The sequence below is a fragment of the Mesocricetus auratus genome, unplaced genomic scaffold, assembly GCF_017639785.1.
Source record: "Mesocricetus auratus isolate SY011 unplaced genomic scaffold, BCM_Maur_2.0 Super-Scaffold_4256, whole genome shotgun sequence".
Taxonomy (NCBI): Eukaryota; Metazoa; Chordata; class Mammalia; order Rodentia; family Cricetidae; genus Mesocricetus; species Mesocricetus auratus.
Window position 1 is genome coordinate 96,029,307 of NW_024429182.1, and position 27,171 is coordinate 96,056,477.

The window sequence follows — 27,171 nt, forward strand, 5'->3', positions numbered from 1 at the left end:
CAAGTCCATGGCCAGCAATAAGCCTATACATTTACAAAGCCTCCCATCTCTCACAATAAAGGCTGGCAATTGAGATGACAAGAAGTATCCAGATAATTCCTCAAAGCTGTTTAAAGGATAATATGGACCAGGTGTGATGGTATACACCTTTCATCTCAGCAGGAGACAATGGTAGGTGGATCTTGGAGTTAGAAGCCAGCATGGTCTACAGAGTAAGTTCAGGACATCCAGGGCTACATAGAGAAATGCTATCTCAAACAAACAAACAAAAAAGGACCATGTGGAAATGTTTCTAACTATACAACATCTCTATTTAAGGCATGGGTGGTAATCTTAAACTGAATAGCTACATTTACATTTCCTACACGGCACAGAAGGGACAGTTGTTCCTTCCTTTTAGAACTGTTTGTTTAGAAAAACTGATCTCCTGGGAAATTGCTGGCAACATATCCTGACAAAGGGATCTAGCAAAAGCTTGAATCCCACAAAAGCATCTCTTTCATTACACCTTATGGGGTTTCAAAACTGACAACAGCACCAAATGCAACACAAGCTATGCAGACTACATCCAGCTTCACAGCAAAGGCAAGTCTTAAGCTTGGGAAAAAAGACAAACACCTAGCTCAGCAACTAAAGCAGAGCTAAGTCTCACCTGTTTCCAGTCCCATAGCAACTAGTATAGCTCTGGCACCAACCAGGATTCATCTTTCCAAAACAGCAATGGGACACCTTCTCCAGTCACTCTATCATAGCTTGGAAAGGAAGCAGGAAGAAAAATACCGCTGGACTCAGGCTGTTAAATCTGAAGGTGGAATAAAAGGCTAAAAACAGTCCACATCCAAGAGTATCTGTACCTCTGTTGCATCTCACAACGACCTTAACAGGTTCCTCATTTAGAGCCTTTCCTAATACATATTCTAGGGTAGGTTTACCTAATCTCAAGATAGAGTCAGTCTGCAGTCTGACATACCAAGTCCATCTCTTGTTTGTGATATGCCTTAAGCCATGTATGACAGTCAACTCTCTCTAGACCTACCCCCTGGATTACAGTAAGCACTTAACTTAAAGAAGCAGGTTCTATATATCATAATGCATGTTTACAGTTCTGCAAGGGCAGGGCCAGGCTCAGAAAAGATACTTAAGGAAGGATTGGTTTGTTACAGAGTAAAACTTAGAAGATATAATAACAAGACAGGAGTAAAAGTTCAAGAGTGTTTCCTGCCTTCTCCCCCTTGAGGCCTTCACCCAGTGCAAGCAGACCTTTAGCCTTGGACTGAGGGTGGATTTCCCAAGTATTTTTCTTATTACCAACTTCATAGACATCTCTCCTTCCTCTGACTGGAAAATCAGAAACTGGCCTCTGAACTACCTGTCATCCTAAGTGGTTGCTTCATCCTGTTGGTGTGTTTGGAGATTCCTTGATTACAGAGCTATTTCTCTTTATATGGTACAAAACACAATACCAACCAAAAGGAAGTACATCAGTATCTGTTTACAGGCTAGGAGAAAGAAAAACTCAATTTCTCTGAACATCATAATTTCTTACTGTGAGATGAAAAATTCCTGCCAGCCAGGTGTAATGAAATATATCTGTAACACCAGGAGTCCTAGCTACTACTCATGGGACCACTGGGGCCCAGAAGTTTGAAACCAGCCTGGGCAACATAAAAAGACCTGTCTAAAAATTAAAAAGCCTGTCACTTATATCCCTTAACCAATTGCTCCCACTGGCTTCAGTGTTTTGCTTTCTCCAAGTTTCTAGCTGGTTCCCAGGGAACACTCCCATCTTAGTAACTGTTACACTGCTTTGAAGAGACACCATGACCACACAACTCATGAGAGAATGCATCTAACTGGGGCTTGCTTACAGTTTCAGGTGTTTAATACATTTTCATCATGATGGAGAGTATGGCAGCACACATGGTGCTGGAGCAGTAGCTGAGAGGTATTTCCTAATCAGCAGGCTGAGACAGAGACACTGGACTGGGTGTGGGCTTTTGAAAGATCAAAGCCCACCCCCAGTGACACATATCCCCCAACAAGGCCGTACCTCCTGGTCCTTCTAATCCTTTCAAATAGTGCCACTCCCTAGTAACCAAGCATTCAAATATATGTCTATGAGAGCCATTCTTATTCAAACTAAAACATTCCACTCCCTGTCCCTCAGAGACTTACAATTATATAATGAAAGAAACAAAACAAAACCATATTCAGTTCAACTTCAAAAGTCCCCATAGTCTATATCAGTCTGAAGAGTGTCTAAAAGTCCAAAGCTCAATCTCTTTTGAGACTCATGGTAATCTCTTTACAGTAAACCCCCATAAAATCAAAATCAAGGGGGTTGGAGAGATGGCTCAGCAGTTGAGAGCACCAGCTGCTCTTCCAGAGGACCAGGGTTCAACTCCTAGGACCCACATGGCAACTCACAACTATCACATTCCTATGGATCTGATACCTTCACACTAACGCACATAAAACAAAGTATAAAAAAAGGCAATAAAAGCATTTAAAAAATCAAAATAAAAAGTAGATCACATATTTCCAATATACTGAGACACAGAATATATGTTACCATTCCAAAGAGAGGAAAGCAAGTATAATAAAGAAATTCTGAACCAAAACAAGTCCAAAAACCAGTAGGGCAAACTCTAAATTCAATGTGCTCTTCAGATCCCCAACTGCTTCCAGCTTTGTTGACCGCAAAATACTTCTCTCTCTTAGGCTGGTTCCACACCCAGTCTGCAGCTTTCCTTTGTAGGTATCCCATTGCTCTAGCATTTCCAACATCTTGGGGTCTCCAACACAATCCAGGCTTCACCTACATAGCTTCACATAGTGGACTAAGCTCCATTATACTTCTGGTGTCATTCTTGGTTGGAACCCCTATTAGCTGAGTGACTTTAAGGGTCATTCAATAAGAGGCCCATTCCAACTATTCTGCTTAAGCTTGTGTTGGTGTCTCTGTCTCTCTCCCCTCCCCTCTCCTCTTTTCCCTCCTCTCCAACCCACCTTTTTCTTTTTCTTTCTTTCTTATTTTTTTTAGACAAGGTCTCATGCAATCCAAGATGGTCTAGAACATGTTACCTAATAACCTTGAACTTCTGATCCTTCTGTCCCTGCCTCCCAAGTACTGAGATTACAGGCATGTGCCAACAAGCCCAGTTTTACAAATTTAGTGTTTCATACATGCTAAACAAGCACTTTACCAACTGAACTATATTCCCAGACCTTTTGATTACTCTCTAACTCTATCTTGTTTTCTGGGGCTTATAATTATGTCATTATAAGGCATCATTATTTATTTTCTATACTTAAGTACAGGAAAATGGAAGCATTATCTCCTTTGCATATTAAGCAACAAGCAGGGCTCTTGGCATATAGTATGCCTCAAATATTTACTATATGAATGAATTTAGTACAGCTCCCACTGATCCCTTTACACTATTACTGCCAAGCAAGCCTTCTGTCTATACTCAAAATTCTAGTCTATGTTGACGTTTCATTAAGCTTTTACTAACATCCACTATATGCCAGTTCATGTGTTAGGTGCTAAGAACAGGGTCAAATCTAATGTAATACACGACACTAGAAACATAATCTAGAAGTTTGAAAAAGACAATAAAAAGGTGTTCCATTATAAAAATATTTATAGCTAGAAAAAAATGGCTCAGCAGTTAAGAGTATTGACTGTTCTTCCAGAGGACCTGGGTCAATTCCCAGTACCTATATGGCAGAGCATAGCTGCCTGTGACTCTAGTTCCAGGGGACCCAACACCCATGGCAAAACACCAATGTTTATAGAAGAACATACATAACCAGTGGAAGAAGAAACAGAAAATAATTAAGAGAGATTCCAAGAGGGGATTACATTTGACCTGAGCCTAGAAGAACAATTATAATTTCACCACCATAAAAAAATGGGGGGAAAGACACAGATTAAAAGACATGAAAGGATTAGGTATATTTTAGATTAGTGAGTAATTCTGTTTTGTTTTGTTGTTCTGAGATGGGATATCATGTAGCCAAGGTTAGCCTTAAACCTTTGTACTTCTGGCATCTAGCCAACATGGGATTACAGGAATGTGCCACCATACTTGGTTAGTGAGTGATGTTTGAGTTAAGATAGTTTGGCTCCAAAATTATGTTTTTAAAAAAATTAATGTTGGGGCTACAGAGATGGCTCATTGGTAAACAGCACTTGCTGCTTTCCCAGAGGAGCTGAGTTTGGCTGTCACTCCAGTTCTAGGGAGTGTGTGTGTGTGTAGGTGTGCACTTACGCATGCACAAATGGAGGATAGAGGAGGACACTGGGTATTCTGGTCTATCATTTTCTACCTTATTCCCATGAGACAGGGTCTTTCACTAAACCTGGACTAGGCTAGCATCCAGCAAGTCCTGGCGATCTTTTTATCACCACCATTTGGGTAACAGGTATGTGTGCAGCCACACCTGCCTTTTTACATGGGTGCTGGAGATTCAAACCCAGGTCCTCATGTTTGTACAGCAAACTGGTCTTGAACTCGTGATCCTTCAACAACAACCTCCAGAGTAGTGGGATTACAGATATTTCGTTCCATGCTTTTGTTGTACATTATTAATTGTATTATTTTTGGTTTTTGCTGTTGATTTGAATTACTTAGTGTGTTTATTCCTTGTCAGATACTTTTGTCCCATATTTCAAGTTGCATCTTCAGTTTGCTAGGTAGAAGCTTTTTTAGTTTTATGTAATCCCATTTTTGTTTTTGTTTCCTGTGGGTTTGGGGGCCTTGCTGTGGTTTTGATAGGCCTTTTCCTGATAACTAATAATGTTATCATCTTTTCATGTGCTTATTGCCCATTTATATATCTCCTTAGGAGAAATGTCTGTTCAAGTTCTTGGTCATTTCTTTAGCTGAGTTGTTTGTTCTTATTATTGTATTATAACAGTTCTTTATAAGCCAGGCAGTGGTGACACACACCTTTAATCCCAGCACTCAGGAGGCAGAGACAGGTGGATCTCTGTGAGTTCCAGATCAGCCTCTGGTCTACAGAGCGAGTTCCAGGACAGCCAGGACTGTTACACTGAGAAATCCTGTCTTGAAAAACCACCCCCAAATATTTATTTATTCATTTATGTATTTATTACTTATTCATTTATATTTTTGTGTGTGTTTGCCTGTGTATATATGTGCACCAAATGTATGCCTGGTATTGTGGGGGTCAGAAGAGAGCATTGGATTCTTTGGAATTAGAGTTACGGGTGGTTGTGAGCTGCTTTGAGGGTGGTAGGAACTAAACATAGGTCCTTTACGAGAGCAGCAAGTGCTCTTACCAGCCCAGCCATCTCTCTAGACCAGCATTCATGTATTTTAAAAGATTTATTATTATTATTTAGAAATTGTGTGTGTTTGGGTGGGGAGTATGAACATATGAGTGTGCTCGCGCGCGCACACACACACACACACACACACGGGGAGGGGGAGCATGGATATGGCATACTGATAGAGGCTATAATTCAGATAAACCTTCAAAACTGTATGCTAAGTGAAAGAAGCCAAGCACAAATGGTTACATATCAAAAATTCCATTTATATGAAAAAAATCTAGGGCTGGGGCTGAAGCTCAATTGTAAGTTTCAACAGAGAGAAACAGAGGAAGAGAATGAGAACATCCAGAATAGATAACTCCACAGACAGACTGTATATTGGTGTACTGATGACTGAAGAAAGGAAAAGGCCAAAATGAAAAGTAATTGTTTAATGGGTGTGGGTTTCCTTTAAGAGGATGAAAATCTTCTTAAACTACTTAGAGGTGATGGTTGCCCAACATTTTGAATTTATTACGTGCCAATGAATTGTATACTTTAAGGAGGCTAATTATATAGTATAAGACTTTTTTTATTGGTTTTGAAGACATGGTCTCTCTATATAGCTCTAGTTAGCTTGGAACTCACTTTGTAGACCAAGCTAGCCTTGGCCTTGCAGCAATACTGCCTCTGACTCCCAAGTGCTAGATTACAGGCCATAAACTACCACATTTGGCTCTCATGTTAACTATCAACTCAATTAAAAAGGAAAAAAAAAAACATTGAATGGTACGATGCTCTAATAAGATGAAAAACTCAAGTTACAAACGTTTCCCCATCCAACTGTGCCTTTATGTCTCTCCAGGAAGCCAGCCTTCTTGCCATCCTTAATCATCCAAACCTGGCATCTTAACAATGAACAATGCTCCCTTCGTCGTATTTTCTAGTCATTTCCTGTATGTTAGGCATTCTAAAAGCCCCCAAAGAAAAAGGAAGCTCCTTTTTAAATAGAATCCAAGTTGTCCATATGTTTCATCCTGTTTTCCCTACAGCACAGAACAGGTCATGCCTGGGGAGTATGAGACACATTCTGGCTGACTTCTCCTAAAACAGCTGTCTAGAGTGAAAGACACCACCATTGCACAATGATCTGAATCTAATTTTCCTTCAGAGAGAAAGGTGAGAATTCAGGAAGATACAGAAGTACTTAAATAGCTTGGAAGCAGTATCTAGTTTCAGAAATAACTAAAATTTCTCAATAACAACTAGGTTCTTGACTTTATAGAAACAATTCTCATGCCATGTCTCCTTCACAAAAACAAAAAAACAAAAATTTTACTTCCAATTATTGGCACTGTCTATAAGCTATTTTCCTTGCCCTTAAGAGGCTCTGAAAATCAGGATATTTGAGTATTTAGGTACTGCATTTATCCTCAGCCCCTGTTAGCTGACAGGCTTAATGTTACATATATGCTGTTATCATCGATGCTTGGGAATCAAGACTCCAGGAGTAATCCATAAGGGTAAAAAACTCAACTGGCTCCTTGTTCCCTTCAGGAAATCTGTACTTCAAATAATACTGACAATGAAAATCATCAACAAATTCTTTTTGGCTTTGTTTTGATGTGTTTGAATATTTTGCCTGCAGGTATGTCCATACACCATGTGCATGCCTGGTGTCCACAGAGGCCAGAAAAGAACCTTGGGTCTCCCTGGAACTGGAACTACAGACAGTTGTGAAATACCATGTGGGTGCTAGGAATGAAACCTGGGTCTTCTGGGAGAGCAATAAGAGATTTTTAACCACTGAGCCATCTCTCCAACCCCATCAACAAATGCTTTTAAGGGCAATTTTGGCCCTTGAATAAATTCTCACAATAGTCCTGAAGAAATTAGTGATTAACCCAGGGTCACAAAACTAGCAACAGAAAAGCCAGATTTCAAACTCTGGTTCGACTGCTTCCATTGTGGTTCTTATAACTGCCCAGAACCATACATCATGTTCTGCTTCCTGGATCTTCCTGAAAGAATACTGAGAGTAATCCAATGCTTCTCGATCCTAGCAGCCACAGCCACATGCAATACAGAACTCTCAGCAATACAGAATACTGAAGCCACCAAGAAATATCTAGAATTGCTCTCTAGGTTTCTCTGACATTCCCAGCAAGCAAGCCTTCTGAAAACCACAAGGCTGACATTCTATCTCGAATGGCCCTCGGATGGCAGCAGGGTAAAAGGCAAGAAAAAGTACGGCTGTGGAGGGGACTGCAGACAAACACTAAACCAGAAATCAGTAGATCTAAATTTTGGCTCAGCTTTGCCCTAATTAAATATGTAACCTAAGGAAGCCACTTGCCTCTTTTGCCTTTGTTTTCTCTGTTTAATATGGGCATAGTAACCCATATTAAATGCCCCTGTGACCAACAGAAAATGAAAAGGCGCACACCTTTAATCCCTGCACTTGAGAGACAGAGGCAGGTGATCTCTGAGCTTGAGGCCAGCCTGGTCTACAAATTGAGTTCCATGATAGCCAGGGCTACATAGATTAACTCTGTCTACCTGTCTGTATACGCACCATACACATGCCTGGTGCTCACTACAGCCAGAAGATGTCGGATTCCCTGATGGACTGGAGTTTCAGGCAGTTGTGAGTCATATATAGTAGCCAGTGCTTTTTAACCACTGAGGCATCTCTTCAGCCCATCCATATAATTTTTTAAATAATAATAAAATATTTTTAAAGAAGCCCTGGGGCTGGAGAGACACTGGATTCCTTGGACAGCTGCATGCTCCTACAGAAGACCCAGGTTTGATTCCCAGAAACCACATGGTGGTTTATAATCATCCATAATGCCAGTGGCAGGGAATCCAGTACCTTCCTCTTGCTTCTATAAGCATCAGGCACGTACACAGTGCACTTGCAAAAGACTCATACACATAAAACGTAAGTAAATAAATCTTGAAAAATAAATAGAAGTCCTTCTGCTCAATGGCCAAATAATTCCTCTCTGCTTATGTCTTCCCAAGAAACAAACCAGAAGAAAAATCTCCAAGATCTAAATGCTTATCAGAAAGAGGAGAATGACTGGTCCAGTGCTTTAAGACCACAGGCTAAAAGAAAGAGGTTCTGGCTCCTTTTTGAGTAGCACATAAATCTCACTAGTCTTTGTGTATATCTGACAAGGGCAGGCAAACCTATCACAACTTCCAGCAGTTTCAGGAATGCTAGGTTAAGCTTGCTAGAGTTACTCAGGCATGAGAGCAAAATGAAGTTTTCACCGAGAAAGGTCAACTCATAAATACGTGATTAACCCAAGTGAACATGCTCTGCTCCAACCCCTCAGAGAATTTACAAATGATCCGGAACAGAAGTCAAGTTGAATACACGTTCTCAAAACCAGTTAATTATTGAGAGTATGGAGTCTAGTGCTAGCTATAAGAGCCTAAACCAATTCGGCTAAGTTTCGTCTTCAGTGGAAGTTGCTTCCTTTAGAACAACCTCTGCGCAAACCTACAGTGTAAATGTAACCTCTAAAAGAACAAGATTCAAACTCTCCTACCAAGATCTGGGAGATCCAGAAAAGCAGAGGATATCAATTCTGAGACCCTGGTTAGTCCCAGGAGGCTCCCTGGGACTAGCATCAATAGTTCTGAGCTCATACATTGGAAAGACATTGTCAGATCAAATCTAACCTCACAAACAGTTCTGCCTCTTCCTGGGTGCATCTATTACACTTTATGAACCAGAAAGAGAAGATAAAAAGAACTATGTGCTAGCTAGGTAGTGGTGGTACATGTCTTTAATCCCAGCACTTGGGAGTTCAAGGCCAGCCTTGTCTATAGAGCCAGTTCCAGAACAGCCTCCAAAGCTACAGAGAAACCCTGTGTTAGAGAAAAAGGGGGGAAGAGAAAGAACTATGTGTTAGGCTTTATACAAAGTGTGGTTTGCTTTTGGGTTGTTTTTTCATATTTTATATGTATGGGTGTTTGCCTGCATATATGTCTGAGCACTTGAATGCTTGGTACACTCAGAGGATAGAAGAGAGGGTAAAAGCCCCTAGAACTGAAGTTATCTCTCCTCTCTCTCTCTCTCCCTCCCTCCCTCTCTCCCTCCCTCCCTCCCTCCCTCTCTCTCTCTCTCTCTCTCTCTCTCTCTCTCTCTCTCTCCAGGCACTAGACAAAGGTTCTTAAATGTTTGGGTTTTTGGTTGAGCCTCCTCATGACCTTGTGTGAGAGCTAATCCTAGTCTCATTTTATGAAAGAAACATCTGAGTGACCTTCCCAGAAAATGAGCTAGTAAAGTGCAGAACCCAAATACCAACCCAGTCTTTCTGACTCCAAAGCTTAACTCTTTTTTTTCATCAAATATTTACTGACAGTTTATTACATAGTAGGCACTACTCCTGGGTGAATCTACAGCAACATCTGAGTCAGACAAGAATCCCTTTTTTTTTGGAGCTTTCATTCTAAATCAAGCAACTTCTATATTTTACCAGTTTTCTTTCTCCTTCACGAGGCAGAATAAAATAGATACATACTACAGGAATGAATGCATGCCTTTCTCTCACCACAGCTGCTGCCCAAACAGCATTCAACTGTGTATCCATTAATTCTGCATCCTTCCTCCCACCTACGTCAAGCCATATCTTAAATCAAAAGCTTCCTTGAAATGTTAGCAAACTGGTTCCAGATACCTAGTAAGTATGAAAATAAAAGTACTTCAAGATTTCAAAACACTTTCATATAAATAATTTTATTTATCTCTCTAAAATTAAACAAGATAGGTATTATTCCCATTTAAGAGGCAAACTGACACCTAGAATGCTTAGTTACTAGCCTAAGGATGCACTAAGTAGAGGATCTCAGCTCCACACAGCTCTCTAACCTCAGGATACATTCCTCTTCCCTCCTAAGAGTAGTGCTCCGCGGGGCGGTGGTGGCGCACGCCTTTAATCCCAGCACTCGGGAGGCAGAGGTAGACGGATCTCTGTGAGTTCCAGGCTGGGCTGGACCGATAGCCTCCAAAACAATACAGAGAAACCCTGTCTCGTAAAAACCAAAACAAAAAACAAAAAACAAAAAAACAAGAGTAGTGCTCCATGGAGCCGGGCATTGGTGGTGCAGGCCTTAAATCCCATTACTCGGGAGGCAGAGGCAGAGGCAGGCGGATCCCGAAAGTTTGAGGCCAGCCTGGTCTACAGAGTGAGTTCCAGGACAGTCTCCAAAACAATACAGAGAAACCCTGTCTCAAAAAAAAGAGTGCTTCATGGAAAGAGGGGGTTGGTGGAAGGCATGGGAGGATGGGAGGGAGAGGGAACTGGATTTGATATGTAAAATAAGACTGTTTCTAATTTAAATAAAAAATATCAAACAGAAAAAAAGTGTGCTTCATATTCTTCAGTACAGAGAAACCAGAAGAGTGCATCACTAAGTTAGTTCAGATTTCCCTTTATATCAAAATAAATAAGTAGCAGCAAAAACATTCTTGCTAAAGTCAGGCCATAGAGGCACACATCTATAATCTCAGCACTGGGAAGATAGAGGCAGAAGGAATTCAAGACTAACTTCAGCTACTTGGAAAGCTTCAAGACAACCTAGAACTACATTAAAAACTGTTTCAATTGCTGTTGTTGTTGTTGTTGTTTTACAGCTCTGACAGTCTTAGACTTTGTGGACCACACTGGGATTGTTTTATTTTGTTTTTAATCTGCTATGTAGCTAAGCAGTGGTGGCTCATGCCTTTAATCCCAGCACTTGGAGGCAGAAGCAGGCAGATCTCTTGTGAGTTTGAGGCCAGCCTGGTCTCTAGAGCCAGTTCTAGGACAGCCAAGGCTAGACAGCAAAACCCTGTTTCAAAAGAAAACTTTTTTTAATCTGATATGCATCCAATTGTAGCATTTACTTTTATTATTAATTGTAGCACAAATAAATAAAAGACCCAGAGTTTGATATTGGGGTTCAAGCTTCAAGTTGAAGATGAAAAAAGCAAAGTAGCCAGCCACTAGCTCTCACCTCTACCTCAGCTCAGACCAAAGGGGCGATCCTCAGATGCTCCTGACTTCACTGTTCCTCAGATTCACTCAGACTGCTATGCTCTCCTCATAAGTAGCTAGAGACTAACTCTCAGACTGAATGCCAGCTCTGAGACCCTGCTCTTGTTTTATATACCTTCCTAATGATGGGATTAAAGGTGTGTGATTCCAGGTGCTGAGATCACCTTTGTATGAACTGTTTCTTTTCATGCTAGATCAATTTAGTGTAGTCAGGGTGGCCTTGAACTAACAGTGATCCATCTACCTCTTAATCCTGAGTCCTAAGACTAAAGGTATATATCCCCACCACCTAGCTCTAAGGCTGCTGGAGTTAAAGGTATGCATCACCTTTGCCTGATCTCTATAGCTTGAGGCTGGTTTTGCTTTCTGAATCCTCAGGCAAGCTTTAATAAATCATAAATAATATATCACCACAATTAATATTCTATCTTACCACTTTTCATATAGAAGGGAAGGGGCTGGTTGCTCAGCAACTAAGAGCACTTGTTGCTCTTCCAGAGGACTAGGGTTTAGTTACCAGCAGCCACTTCAGGCAGCTCACAACCATCTGTAACTCTAGCTCCAAAGGATTTGACACCACTGGCCCCAAGAACACCTGCGCTCACATGAACCTAACCACACACAGATCCACACAACCTACACATAATTAAAGATCATTTTTTAAAACTTTTTTTAAAAGTATATATCCTATTTTCACAGAAAAGTGCCCCCAATAATTGGTTTGGTTTGGGTTTTGGTTTTGGTTTTGGTTTTCCAGATAGGTTTTTTCTGTGTAATAGCTCTGGCTGTCATGGAACTTGCTTTGTAGACCAAGTTGACCTCAAACTCAGAGATCTGCCTGCCTCTGCCTCCCAAGTGCTGGGATTAAAGGTGTACGACACTACCACAGGCTTAAAAAAATACTTTTACAATTATTTTCCAGTCATTGAGAAAGAAAATTCAACTTATTTTAAAAATGGCTTTACACATGCTTGCCTCTTCCAGGAAAGCCTATTTATTCTGTGAAGTGATGCATTTCAGAGAGCAAATGTTACAGAAAGTATATGTCCCAAATGCTGGGTTAATAATTCAGTATGTCCTTGCAAAAAATAATAATAATAATAAATTCAGTCAGCAGGCAAAGTCCAGCAACTGAAACTTCATTATACTCCTCTATCCTAATACCAATGAGCCTAGCTCTACTGTCTGCAAAGGTAACTTTAAAGCCACACACCAGGAAAAGTAACCCAAAGGAAATAATACTTACCTCTGGAGAAGCAGAATGCCCTTGGAAGGAGATCTGTTGCATCCAGAATAAAACACCACACTAAGCAAACCACAGGCTGCACTTTACTCAGAGAACTAGCCAAGACTCTGCCCAAACCCTGACTTTCATCAGTCTGTCGTGACAGCTGAAATCCCAACCTTACAACTTCATTCAGATCTCCTTGAAGAAATAGGAGAAGTCAGTTAAGGAGAGCAGAGGAATCAGTGTTTGACTTTAGAAATTAGAGACGACTTCCTGAAAGTGAGAAGTTGGCTAGGTTTAAAAGGATAAAAGGATATAAGAACAAGACAGTGGTAAATACGAAGTCCTAGCTACTTGGGAGGTTGACATAGAAGATTCATTGAGTCTAGAAATTCATGATTAATCTGAACAATTGACTGCAAAACAACAACAAAAGCATGAGGTCATTTATGCCACCTTGGGGAAAGTAACCAGAAGCTTAACAGATACCTAAATTCTGATTTGATTGATAACAAGCTGTAATGACCATCAGGCATACTTTCCCTTCTCTCCACTTCCTTGCCTATAACACAGACATTATGAGGCATATCCCAAAACAAAGTTGTGCCTGATATGACACATGGTGGGACTCAATAAATATCCTTTCCTTATTCCTTTTTCTGGTTAGAGCAGGAACGCACACCAGGGAAGGATACTCCAAAAAAAGAGAAATTACTTGCCAGCTAACAGAATAAACCCATGGGAGGTGGGGGGAGACACAACAAAATAAGAAATGAACCTCAGGGGCATATTAGTAGTCTGAAAATAGCAAATCCAGGACATATCCAGGTCTCAGCACACATTTCACTTCACCACCAGATGTCTGGCAGCCTATACGGGACAAATGTCACATCATAGTGTATTTAGTACATGAGGAAATTGAAACCCACTCCTGCTCCTCAAGAAAGGCAGTCTATGGCAAATGCTAGACTTCCAGGAGGCTGAAACAAAACCTAGTGCAAGGAAAAGTATTGGGTCCAACTGCCAGCATGTTTTAATTAGTTCAACCTTAAAAGTCTAAAACTATAGGAGATTAAAGAGAGCCCCCAGGGAAAGCTTCTGCCCTTCACACGGTTCAGCCAATTAGAGCTATTCAAGTGCCCTAATTTTCATCACTGAATTCCATAGGGAATCAGACTCACCAGGTTCCAAGTTCTGTGTGAGGGCATAGTATAGGCATATGCTCAGCTCAGAAGAACAGCTGAGTAGGGGCTACAAGACAGGCAATATCTAGTATGCTTTGTGATGCTGACGCCCTTCATGTACAGGTAAGCTTAGCTAACAGAACTGCTCCCCCAACCCAGAGTCCTACTGTAGCCCATTCTCACAGTAACCATATCCCAACCTAATTCATGCTAGAATTCTAGGGAGCAAGGGCAAGTTTTGATCCCTCAGTTCAAAAGTAACCCTATCGGGCTGGAGAGATGGCTCAGTGGTTAAGAGCACTGGTTGCTCTTCCAAAGGTTCTGAGTTCAATTCCCAGCAACCACATGGTGGCTCATAACCACCTATAATGAGATCTGGTGCCCGTTTCTCACATAAATTTATATACACAGATAGAGCACTCATATACATAAAAAATAAATACATAAACCTTTTTTTAAAAGTAACCTCATCAAAATAGCACTTGTATTTTTGTATTGTTTTAAATATTTACATTAACTTATGGATTTTACTATTTTAAAAATGCTTGTACTTGATTTTGTGTGTGTGTGTGTGTGTGTGTGTGTGTGTGTGTGTGTGTGTTTGTTTTTAGACAGGGTTTCTCTCTATAGCATTGGTTGTCCTAGAACTCACTATGTAGACCAGGCCTGGAACTTACAGAGATCCACTGCCTCTACCTCCCAGTGCTGGGGTTACTATGGGATTCAATGTGTGTACCACCATGCCTGGCTGAACTTGCATTTTAAACTGGGGGGGGAGGAATTGGGGGTGTTTGGGGAGTTGGTTGTCTCCTCCCACTTTTATATGGATTCCAGGAATTGGAACTAAGATCCTCAAGTTTGTACAGCAAGTGTTTTTCCTACTGAGCCATCTCATTGGCCCTAATATTTATATTTTAAAGGGGAGGTCCTCAGAGATAGAACTGATTTCAAAACTCAAAAGAGGGCTAGGGATACAGTGGTAGAGTACCTGCCTAGCATGCATAAGGCCCTGGGTTCAGGCCCCAACACCAAAAGAAAACAACAAAACACAAGCAAAACAAAACCAAGTGTGGTGGTACATGCCTACAGTCCCAGAATTCAAGTAGAGACAGGAAGCTCACAAATTCAAGGTCATCATCCTCAGCTACATAGTGAGTTGAGAACAGTCTGGGATATAATTAAACTTAATTAAAATATTGTCAACTTAATTAAAATGTTGTATGGGACTGGGAAGATGGTGGTTAGATTGCATACTGTTCTCAAAGAGGCCTGTGTTCAGTTCCCAGTACCCACATTGGGGGGTTACAACAGCCTTTAACTCCAGATCCAGGGGATCTGACACCCAGCTACCATTAGCATTCAAACATGTTCACCTGCAAGTGCACACACATGGGGTGAGGGGGGCAATAAGTGAAAAGTAAAAATAAAATCCTTTAAAATAAAGAAGATATAATACTCCAAAGCCAATGAACTTCACATTTCCTCAGGAGCTGAAGTCCTCTACTCTACAACTGAATCAGACATAATGTCAATGTAATACAGTCATTCTCCTGTTATCAATTAATTTTTTTTAAAGTCAGGTGATGGTGGCACTTGGGAAGCAGAGGCAGGCGGATCTCTGTGAACTAGAGGCAGCCTGGTCTACAGAGCGAGTTCTAGGACAGCCAAGGCTACACTGTCTTTAAAAAGAAAAAATGTAACAGAGTATGTTGGCTCACCAGTATAATCCCAGCACTTGGAAGACTGAGATTAAAGATTGTTAAGAGTACCAGGCCAGCCCAGGCAATGAATTCTAGGTCATCTTAGGCTACAGAATGAGAGGCTGAAAGAAAAATAACAAATTAACAAATGAATGACAGAACAAAAGAGAATGGAAAGAAAAGAAAAGGGCAGGTATGATGGTGTATAGTTCTAGAACCAGGAGGAAGCTGAGGCAGAAAGGTCATGATAGCCTTGGGCTACATAATGAGACATTCTCACACAGGGTAAGGGAGAGAAAGTATGGCCAGGCATGGTGGTGCATACCTTTAATCTCCATATTCAGGAGGCAGGTAAATCTCAGTAAATTCAGAGCTAGCCTGGTCTACATATTAAGTTCCAGGACAGGCAGTGTTACATAATGAAAAAAGAAATGAAAGGGAGGGGGAGGGGGAGGGGAAGGAAGAGGAGGAGAGGTGAGGGGATCCAAGCTCTTTCAACCTTTTACTGGAAAAGGTAGTGTGCTCTTAAATTTCAAGTGTCTGCTACATGAGTTTGGGGCCAGCCTGGGCTAATGAGGTCCTATCTAAAAAACAACAACAAATAGAAAACGACAAAGCACGGGGCTGAATTCAGGACCATCTACCTCCATGACCCTTTCTGATGTTCCTGGAACAAAGGCCCATCTTTATTAGCTAACTTAATAGCTAAAAAGTGATTCCAGGAATACGTTGTGGAGTATGGCCCCTTGCCCAGCACTTCACATAAGGTCAATGGCCCTACCACTTGGCATTCCTGGCTGCCATGTTTTCTGTTAATGGCACAATAAATCTCCTTACTGCATTCAAAACACTGGTGTGGCTTCAACTCTTCTTTCTTTCTCTGACTATACTTAAGTCTACCTATTCTGCCTCCACAGCAGACTCTTATCTCCTCTGCTTAGGGACAATTTCCAAGTCTCCTTTCAAGCTTTCTGCCTTCAATCTTACTCTCACCAATGGTTTATGAATATTCTATGAGATTCAATCTTCCTAAAGCACAACTTGGGCCTTGTCACTTCCCTCAAAATCTGCAAGGATTTCTCACTGCGTAGGAATAAACTCTAAATCAGTGATTCTCAGCCTTCCTGAGGCTGTGACCCTTTAATACAGCTCCTCATGGTGTGGTGCCCCTCCCAACCATAAAATCATTTGTTGTTACTTCATAGCTGTAATTTTGCTACTATTATGAATCGTAATGAAAACATCAATCATACCAAATATGCAGGATATCTGATATGTGACCCCTATAGAAGGGTCATTCAACACCAGAGGTCACAACCCACAAGTTGAGAAACACTCGTCTAAACTCTTTAACCTAACATTCGGAACCTCCATTACCTTTCTTCAACGAACCTTTTGCACTTATTTTATAGTGCTTTTCTGCACAGCTACCACAATACAAGCAATCTGAACTAATGTTTCCCAAAACTTCAGTTTTTCTCTCTCCATACCTTTACTCATAATATTGGCTCTAACTGGAATGTTTCCCTCAACCTTCCTTATATTTCTGCCTTTAGTACCAGAAGGCCCACTAAGCCTCCACAAAGCTTCTCCCTTCTTTCTTCCAACAGGACTACTAATACATATCATGCCAGGTGTGGGGGTGCATGCCTTGAAATCCAGTACTTGGGAGGCAGAAACAGGTGAATCTCTGTAAGTTTGAGGCTAGCCTGGCCTGGTCTATAAAGCAAGTTCTAGGACAGCCAGAGGAAACCCTGTCTCAAAACAAAGTATATATAGAGAGAGAAATTTATATATGTGTGTGTGTGTGTGTATATATATATATATATATAGACAGATAGATAGATACATATATAGATGTATATATATACATATGTAGATATGTATATATATATATACAAATATCACAAGTCATTGAGTCTAGATAGCACCTTGCACAATAAGAGACCTGTTATGAAAATTAAAAAGATCATGTGAACTGGGGAGATAGATCAGCCACTAAAGAATTTGACTTGAAAGCACAAAGACCTAAGTTTGACACCCAGAAGCCATGTCTTTGTTTGTTTGTTTGCTTGTTTTTATTTTTGGTGTTTTGTTTGTTTGGGTTTTTTGTTTTGTTTTGTTTTTTGAGCCAGGGACTCAAGAGATAGTTCAGCGCCTTAGAGTGGTTACTGCTCTTCCAGAAGACTCCAGTTCAGTTCCTACTACCTGCAGAGGTAGGTTCACTACCACCGTCTACAACTCCAATTCAATGGTATTCTACACTTCTTTTTCCAGAGGCATCACCACGTATGTGCACATATTCACATACAGACACATAAGTAAACATAAAAAATAATAAAAACAAGAGCCAGGAGTATTGGTGTATGTCTCTAATCCCAGGAGGTAGAGGCAGACACATCTCTAGTTTTAGGCCAGCCTAGTCTGCTTAGTGAGTTCCTGGACAGCCAGGGATATGTAGTGAGACTCTGTCACAAAAAATAAAATTAGGGTTGAAGAGTTGGCTCAATAGTTAAGAGGGTCTGTTATTGTTGCAGAAGACCCAGATTAAATTTCCAGCACCTATATGGTAGCTTACAACCTTGTTTAACTTCAGTCACTTCTGACCTCAATGGGCACCAGGCCTACACATGATGCACATGTAAACATGCAAGCAAAACACTCATATTACAAAATAATAAGTAAATCTTCTAAAACTTAAATAAAAATAAAGTCAGGCAGGGGTTCATACCTTTAATCCCAGGATTCCAGAAGCAGAGGCAGGTAGATCCCTGAGTCTTTGAGGCCAACCTAGTCTCCAGATGGAGTTCCAGGATGACCAGGGCTACACATACAAATCCTGTCTCAAAAAAAAAAAAAAAAAACAAGAAGCAAAACAAAACAAAAAAGGGAGAATAAAATTTAAATAAAAATAAATCTTAAAAAAAAAAGACAGCTCAGCATCTTACCTCCAAATCTGACAACCTTAGCTCTGTCCCCAGGACCCACATAGTGGAAAGAATCTATTCCTGTCCTCTGACCACAACACACATGTGCCCACATGCATACATACATATACACAAAATAATGAATAAAATGTAATTCTTAAAAATGTCAGATGAGCGGGCGTTGGTGGTGCACGCCTTTAATCCCAGCACTCGGGAGGCAGAGGCAGGCGGATCTCTGTGAGTTCGAGGCCGGGCTGGACCGACAGCCTCCAAAACAATACAGAGAAACCCTGTCTCGTAAAAACCAAAAAAAAAAGTCAGGTGAGAGAGTCATGGTAGCACACATTGGTAATACACTGTGAGTTAAAGATAGACAGATCCTGGGGCTTGGTGACTAACTAGTTTAGTCTATTTGGTGAGTTCAAGGGCAATGAGAAATCCTGTCTCAAAATATGGTGGTCAGCATATGGTAGACAGCACTCCCAAGATTGTATTCTGGCCACCATCACACACACACACACACACACACACACACACACACACACACACACACACACACACACACACACGGAGTATCGAGTATTTAGCTTATTCCTAATACAGAACAGGGAGCTCAGTTGGTTAGACAAAGCCCTGGGCTTGATCCTCATACCAAATAAACAGGGAGTGATGGCACACACCTGTCATCCTAGGACTTGAGAGGTAGAAGCAAGAAGATCAGGAGAGCTACACATAGGATTTGAAGCCATCCTGGGCTAGATAAGAACCTTTATTTAAAAAATAAAATAATAGAACTGGCTCCTGCTATTATACTAAATACTTCTATAGGATAGTGATTGTCACATATAACACTATGTCAAATGTTAACTAAAGTAAAGACACTGCATGGTGTATCCAGTCACTATCCTAATTCTCCTATCTAGAACAACCCAACCAGAGTACTACTTTTTGAGAGATACAAACTGAATATGAACCACTCAGCAGCTAAACACCTCACCAAGTAATACTACCTACTCAAAATTTGTAAGTAAAACAGTCGATCTTTCTCTCGCTACAACCCCCAAACTCCTAATTTTAGCTTCTTTCAGGACACTTCATGGTGGAACAAACTAATACCATTAACAGTTGTATTGTTTCTGGTCAAAATGCTTATCTTTACTTAAATCCAGATAGCAGTTTCTTTCCTTCCATGGGAGTTATTAAACAAAAATAGAATTCTTTTTGGTCTTGGGATCAGATAAAGCTCAATTCAAATCCCAATTTAGTCATCCTAAGAAAATTACCTTAAATTCTCAGAAACACAGTGAACAATATAGACCAGTAAGGGTTGTTAAATAGTTGTAAAACTTTACCCAGAAGCTCAACAAATCCTAGCTACCATCATCATTCTTTTTTTTTTTTTTTTTTTTTTTTTTTTTTGGTTTTTACGAGACAGGGTTTCTCTGTATTGTTTTGGAGGCTGTCGGTCCAGCCCGGCCTCGAACTCACAGAGATCCACTTGCCTCTGCCTCCCGAGTGCTGGGATTAAAGGCGTGCGCCACCACCGCCCGGCTCATCATTCTTATCATTTGGTTTCAAACAGGGTTTCTCTATGTAGCCCTGGCTATCCTGGAACTCAGACCTGGCTGATCTGGAACTCACAGAAATCCACCTGTCTCTGCCTCCTGAATGCTGAGATTAAAGGCAAGGACCACCACTGCCCAGGTGAGTTATTTGAATTGTGTGAATTGAATATTTATCTCTTTAGAGATATGAAGTATGAGTTCCAGTGACCTTTACCCCTGTTAACAAGTTTCTCAAAAAAAGATCAATGGAGATTTGATCTTCCAACAACATACAAACACAAAGCACAGATTTCTTTCTAACCTAGGGATGCAGGCATCCATCTTCCCTGGCTGGTATATTTTAGAATCTGGCTCTGAGAACTTGGCAAACATAGGCACATTTGTTTTAACATTCACTGTAGTGATGAGAGTTCTGAGAGCTTCTTGAGAGGCCTGAGATAACCCAGAGAGGCCAAACAAGTACAGAACTACTGGATCACACTTTGAAAATTAGACACACATGAGATTTGGAAGCCTGCCTGCCTGCCTGCCAGGGAGATCTCTGGTCATTACCTAGACCAGAGCTCAACACAAGGCAGCCAGGAACTTTGGGAATATGGGTAACAGAGGAAAGGGGCAGGTTTGTTCTGTTTGGGCCATGCAGACAGCACAATGGGCTGTCTTCTTTTGAAATCTTCCATGAAGTCCAGAAAGGCCCCTCCTTAATGCCTTGAAAGGTCCAAGGAGTTCTCAGCATCACTGATAACATTTTAAAAGCAATCAACACATGACTCTCCCATCTCCTTTCTACACAACCAGCACAGCAGTGGAGACCATAAAAGAAGGTTCCCTCCTCCAGCCCACAAGCCAGGCTAAGAAAAGTAGTTAAAAGTTCATTCTGTTTATCTGGTTGTGGCATGTCTAACCTGAAATAAACCCATATAGACCACAGAACCAAAGATAGAGCAGCAGGACCCAAGGAAGCCTTGTCCAGAGGGGTCATGTCCTCCTGAGGCCTATCCTTCCTCCTTTCCTGCTGCAGCCACTTGATCAAGGTAGTCATGACTGTTCCAAACAAAAACTGCCAACCAGAGAGAGACATTGGCAAATGTTCCCCAGAGGATGACTGAAGCTGTCATTAAGCACAGCTTCTTTAGGCACTTAAGAAATAAAGATGAAGTCTACAAGAGCTAGTTCCAGGACAGCCTCCAAACCGACAGAGGAACCCTGTCTAGAAAAAAAAAAAAAAACAAGAAATAAAGATGAAGTACTAGACCAGGCAGAAAACAATGCCCACAAAAGCATCAAGACACCAGCCATGCAAATTCAACCTCTAATCCCAAGGCATGCTTACCTAAACCTTTTTAGAAACCAATGTTGATTTATTTGGTGCTCTCACTACCCTCTTACCCAATCCAGGGATTAATTCATTATTATGTATTCATTTGTTTATTCAACAAATATCTATGAAACACATGTTCTCTGACCAGCACTGTGACAGACACAGGAATAAGCTAGATACTTTTACACACCATGGTCAACAAATCAAACCCTTACCCTCAAAAGACATGGAAATACACAAACAAGAGGATTTTAAAATTGGTTTTAAAACCCTCATATACAATAGCTCTCTCTGAAGTCCATTTTCCAATATGAAGGTACTATAACTGAAGTCATATCATTAGAAAGGTAACAAGCCAATATCAAGTATTTGTTTTGTTTTAACAAGTACTAGGCTTCTTCTACCTGCCAAGCCTTGCAGTCTTGCAATACTGTGGCTTGCCCCAGTTCTCTGACAACACGTAACACTGCCTCTCAATGCAGAAGCATAAGCCCAGTGTGACGTGGGTACACAGTACTGGAGATGGTAAGTGCCACCAGACTCTGACCAGCGATGAGAGAGGTATGTCATAGCTAGCCCTGAGGATGGAGAAACTAGATAAGAACAAACGAGATGGAGGAAAACATTCTGGAAGTAATTGACATAATAAAAAATAAGAGGGGGGCTGGAGAGGTGGCTCAGTAGTCAAAAGCATAAAATGCTTTTCCAGAGGACCTGGGTTTAATTCCCAACACCCACATGACAGTTCACAACTGTCTGTAACTCCTATTCCAGGGGATCCAACACCCTCACACAGATATACATGCAGGCAAAATGCCAATGCACATAAAATAAAAATAAATTATCAAAAAGATGGGCAGTGGTGGTGCACACCTTTAATCCTAGCATTCAAAAGGGAAAGTCAGGCAGATCTCTGAAAGTTTGAGGCCAGCCTTGTCTACAGAGTGAGTACCAGAAGAGCCAGAGATACACAGTGAAACCCTGTCTTCAAAAGTCAAAAGCAAAAATAAATAAATAAATATAAGAGAAGCAGTAAATAGCATATTTAGCCACCACACCTTTAATACCAGCACCTGGGAGAAACAGCCAAGCAAATCTGTATGTCTGTGAGTTCGAGGACAGCTTGGTTTATACAGTGAGTTCCAGAGCAGCAAGAACTACACAGTGAGACCCTGTCTCAAAAAAAAAAAATAATAATCAAGTATTTGGTAGACCAAGATAAAGAAATGTGCCAAGAATGCAATGAAGAGAACAGAGAAAGAAAGTGAGTAAACTTCTCTGGAGCTGGACCCCTGAGTTCAGAAAGCAACAGAGACTGCAGCACCTGAACCTTCTCTGTTCTCAGTTACCCAGCAGAAAACAAAGTTATACTGCTGCTGGCTCATTTCAGTCTTTTCCTTTCATATTCTCTCACACAAAACAACCTACTCCACTCTAAAAACCATGACAGAGCTATAGTCTGCCCTAATGACCCTCACCTGCCCTAGCAAGTTGTAGTAACAGGAAAGAGTTCATTAGATTCCCAATGCCAACAAAGCTTCTCCTTGGAACTTTCCAGGTGACCACAAGTAACCCTACAAGGCTTAATATATTACACATCACTGCTGTCTGTGGAAGCTTCAAATCCATAGTACGACCCACTGAGTCAAAGGATGGGGAGACATATGACATAAGGCCCACCTCCTTCAGAAGTCTATTTTGTATCCCTGGACAGAGATCTATTGTTTGCCAAGAGGGTAGTACAGAGCACAGATATTAGTCATCACATGCAATAATACTGCTGGACTTATTTTTATGAACCTTATATAAATGTTTTCCAGCTGGGCAGGACCTAAGAAGCAGAAGTTGGACCTCTCTTCTGTTTGGGTCCTGGAGACTTCACTGTGGAAGCTATCCATGATATAGTTGAGAGGCTCCCCCACAGCGTGGGAACAACACTAAGTGAGAATCAAAGAAACAGCTACTATTACTGGCTTAGCAATACATCAGGTAAATTTGTTCTTCTCATACATAAAATAAGACATTTATAAGACATGCTACCTAAACCCCCTTCCGGGTATTACATACTGGGATGTGAAATCTCAGTCCCTAATGCCAATGGCCAAAATGACAGAGTAACTGTTTTTCTTTTCTTTTCAGGACAGAATCACACAATGTAGTCAGTCCTAGTTTGCCTGAACTCTCTTTGTAGACCAGGCTGGACTCAAACTCCCAGAGATCTGCTTACCTCTGCCTCCTAACTGCTGAGATTAAAAGCATGTGCTACCAGAGTAGGTTTTTCATCTGTCAATGTGTAAAAGTCACTTCAGTTATACCTCTAAATTTATGTATAGAAACCAAGTTGTAGCAGCAGAGACTCCAACGCCATTTGTCAAAAAGTTGTTGGGAGGGCAGGACCAGAGCCTAAGATAAAAAGCTAATTAGGACTGGGTCTAAGAAAAGCAAGGAGAGGGGGAAAGAAGTCACATATGAATCAAAAGGAGTGATGCCAAAGGAAACACAAAAAACTCTAAATTCCTAGGAGGAAAGGCCAGTGAGGTGGCTCAGCAGACTCAGAGAACTTGCCATGCAAGCCTAGTGACCCAATTTTAATGTCCAAAACCCTAGTGCAAACAGCTTCCCAAAGTCATCCTCTGACCTCCACAAGCACACTGTGGCATAAACACACACACACACACACACACACACACACACACACACACACACAGAGTAATAATAAATAATCCAACTAGGTGGTGGTACACACCTTTCATATCAGCACTTGGAAAGCAGAAAAAGGCAGACCTCTGTGAGTTTGAGGTCCACCTGGTCTACAGAGCTAGTTCTAGGACAGCCAAGGGTACACAAAGAAACCCTGTCTTGAAAAAATGAAATAAGTAAATAAATAAACAATTTTTTAGTGATTCTCATGTTTCTGGGAATGGTGATGTACAAATAAAGTAAAGTGTACTTTATTCCACCACTTGGGTGACAGAAACCAAGGAATCTCTGTGAGTCTGAGACCAATCTCGTCCAAATAGCAAGTTCCAGACCAGCCAGAACTATAACCCCACCTTTAAAAAAATTGGTTCTAAATTCATGGCAAGGTGGCAAAGGTCTATAATGCCAGAATTTTAGAGGTAGAAGCAGGAAAATTGGGAATTCAGGCGAGCCTTAGCTATACCAGACCTTGTGTCAAAAAAAAAAAAAAAAAAGCCGGGTGTTGGTGGTGCACGCCTTTAATCCCAGCACTTGGGAGGCAGAGGCAGGTGGATCTCTGTGAGTTCGAGGCCAGCCTGGTCTACAAAGCGAGTTCCAGGACAGCCTTCAAAACAATACAGAGAAACCCTGTCTCAAAAAACCAAAAAAAAAAAAAAAAAAAAAAGTCAGGCAAACAGATGAACAGACTCTAAAAATAAACAAGAGAAGTAAAGGAAAATTCAAAAGGCTATAGCACCTAGAAAGCATAGTTTCTAAGGCTCTTGTACCAGATGTGTGCTAAAGATGGCTCCAATGATCTCTGTCCTTCTGGTCTTCATAGTCTGTGTGATCCATCACTGAATATGGGCTGAGCTTAATGACTTTGTCCTAACAATTATGGAAGAGATGATAGCATAATAATTCTAAAGCTAGACAATAACAAGTTTGAGCCATTTATCCAGAGTATCCTCTCCCTATGCCCTTATCACTTATTCTGGGAGAAGGAAGCCAAGTCTCATGTCATAAGACTGCTCAATAGAAAAGCCCATGTGACAAGGGACCAAAGCCAGCCAACAGCAATGTAAATTAGCTTGGAAGCACATACTCTTGTCCTATTTGAGCCTTTAGACTTAGCCAACAGCTTGACTGTAACCTCATGAAAGAAGCCAACACACAAGCACCTGGGTTAAGCTACAACTCAGATTCCTGACCTGCAAAAACAAAGAGATAAAAATGCTTATTTTAAGCCTGGAAATTTTGTCATGATTTGCTATGCACCAATAAGTAATCAACACAATTAAGGACCAAGCCCATCTGCTCAACTATTTCAAGACTACAGGTGGGCCTAAGAAAATGGTTATATCCAGAAAAAAAGGGGGAAAGTTCAACCCAGATATAAGGTCAAATACTGGCAACCAGATTTTATTAACCATTTTCTCAAGGCCAAAAGTAAGCCTGAGATAAAAGCTTTGTTCCATTACACCCAGATTCTACTTCTGAAGAAAGACAGCAGATGCAACTACCCTTGGAGGTGAAGACCTTCAGAGTCTCACTGAAGTTTTGGGCCCACAAGAAACAAGGCTGAGAGGACCCAAATACCTCACATCATGTTGTAACTTATAAAGCTTCAAAGTTCTCGATTTTTAGGACAAATAAAGGAACCAGGGCAGAGAGAAATGACTGCCTCTTCAATAGGTCTATACAGTTAGTAAAGAAAGGGGCTAGAACTCTAAATCCCCTAATTTCATAGTGTGGCCAAATCTGACATTTTTGAAAACCAAAACCAATCATCACAATTTGTCTAGGGATCTATCCAGCTCTACCCCTCATTTCCCAACTGCCCCTCCTCTCAGCAGTCCTTTGTGGAATTAGTTTTCCCTACCACTCTTTACTCTTATTTTTCCTCCTCCTCCCAATTCTGGGGATCAAACCCAGGGCCTCTACATTCTAGATATCCCAGCACTTTTAATCATTTTCTTCTGAGGAATTGTAATTATAAGAGCCTGGCCTCTTTAAAATCCTACATACATGGACTATCCAAATAGCTCAGTCAATAAAAGCACGTGCAATGCCTGGCAACCTAAATTCAACCCCTGGAATCCACATGTCTTAGTTGCTTTCTATTGCTATGACAAAACACCATCACAGGTTAGATAGAGTCCATCATGGAAAAGCCAAAGCATATACTAAAGCAAAAACCATGGAATAAAGAGGCTTACTGGGTTGTTCAAACTGCTTTCTTCTACATCCCAGAACCACTAACCCAAGGATGGCATCTCCTTCAGTGATCTGGGCCTTCACTAACCATTAAGTGTACCACAGACTTATCTATAGGCAATCTGATAGAGGTATTTTCTCAGTTAAGGTTCCCCTTCCCAGATGACTACAGCTTGTGTCAAGTTGGAAAAAAAACGAACAAGGACACTACTAAAGAATTTATTACCAAACGTTTTCCTCTCATCTCTACACATGCACCATTCTCCCAACACACACATACATCATGCTCACACACAATGATGAATTAATTAATACTTCTTCCAAATAAAATGAGTTTGTTGGTCCCAAACTGATCTGGAGTTGAATATTTGTTTTATTTTATTAATGGTGTGTGTGTTGTGTGTGGTGTGTGGTGTGCAGGTGTAGTTGTCACAGATGTATGTGGAGGTCAGAAGACAACTTAAAAGAGTTGGTTCTCTGCTTCATTGTGAGTTCCAGGTTGGTGTGGCAAGAGCTTTTACCCACTAAACCATCTCATCCACCTTTTATTTTACTTTTTCAAAATTAATACAAGATTCATTTGCCAAGTGAATATGAAAATCTTAAACAATGAACTTTCAAATCAGTGGTTTGTTTTTTTGTTTCTTTGTTTTGTTTTTTATTTTGGGTTTTTTGTTTGTTTGTTTAGTTTTTTTAAACAGTTTCTCTGTGTAGCCCTGGCTGTCCTGGAACTCACTCTATGGATTAGGGTAGCCTCAAACTCACAGACAACCATGTGCCTCTGCCTCTGAATGCTGGGATTAAAGGCGTGTACTGCCACCACCCAGCATGAAGCTTATTTCTTTAGCAACTCCAAGAAAAATAATTTTCAACTTTCAAGCACCTAGCAAACTAGAATAGAATCCAAACTACTTAACAAAATCTAATTCAAATGCACAACCTTTATAATACGTATGGTATGCCATATACCAAGCCTTGTATTAAAACTGTTAATTGTCTCATTTATTCCAAGC

The 27,171-nt window shown here is 40.8% G+C and overlaps 1 protein-coding gene and 1 long non-coding RNA gene across 7 annotated transcripts in view; one reads left to right on the forward strand and one right to left on the reverse strand.

Moving 5' to 3' along the window:
- Nucleotides 1–27,171, reverse strand: part of Stim1 (stromal interaction molecule 1) — a 157,930-nt gene that overhangs the window by 120,983 nt on the left and 9,776 nt on the right. The window lies entirely within an intron of this gene.
- On the forward strand, nt 13,752–26,007 carry LOC121144099. 2 transcript variants are annotated; one of them, XR_005881422.1, is made up of 4 exons: nt 13,752–13,872; nt 17,585–17,665; nt 23,083–23,251; nt 25,429–26,007. It is a non-coding gene; the product is annotated as an uncharacterized LOC121144099 (long non-coding RNA). The 2 variants fall into 2 exon arrangements; XR_005881421.1 differs by lacking the exon at nt 17,585–17,665.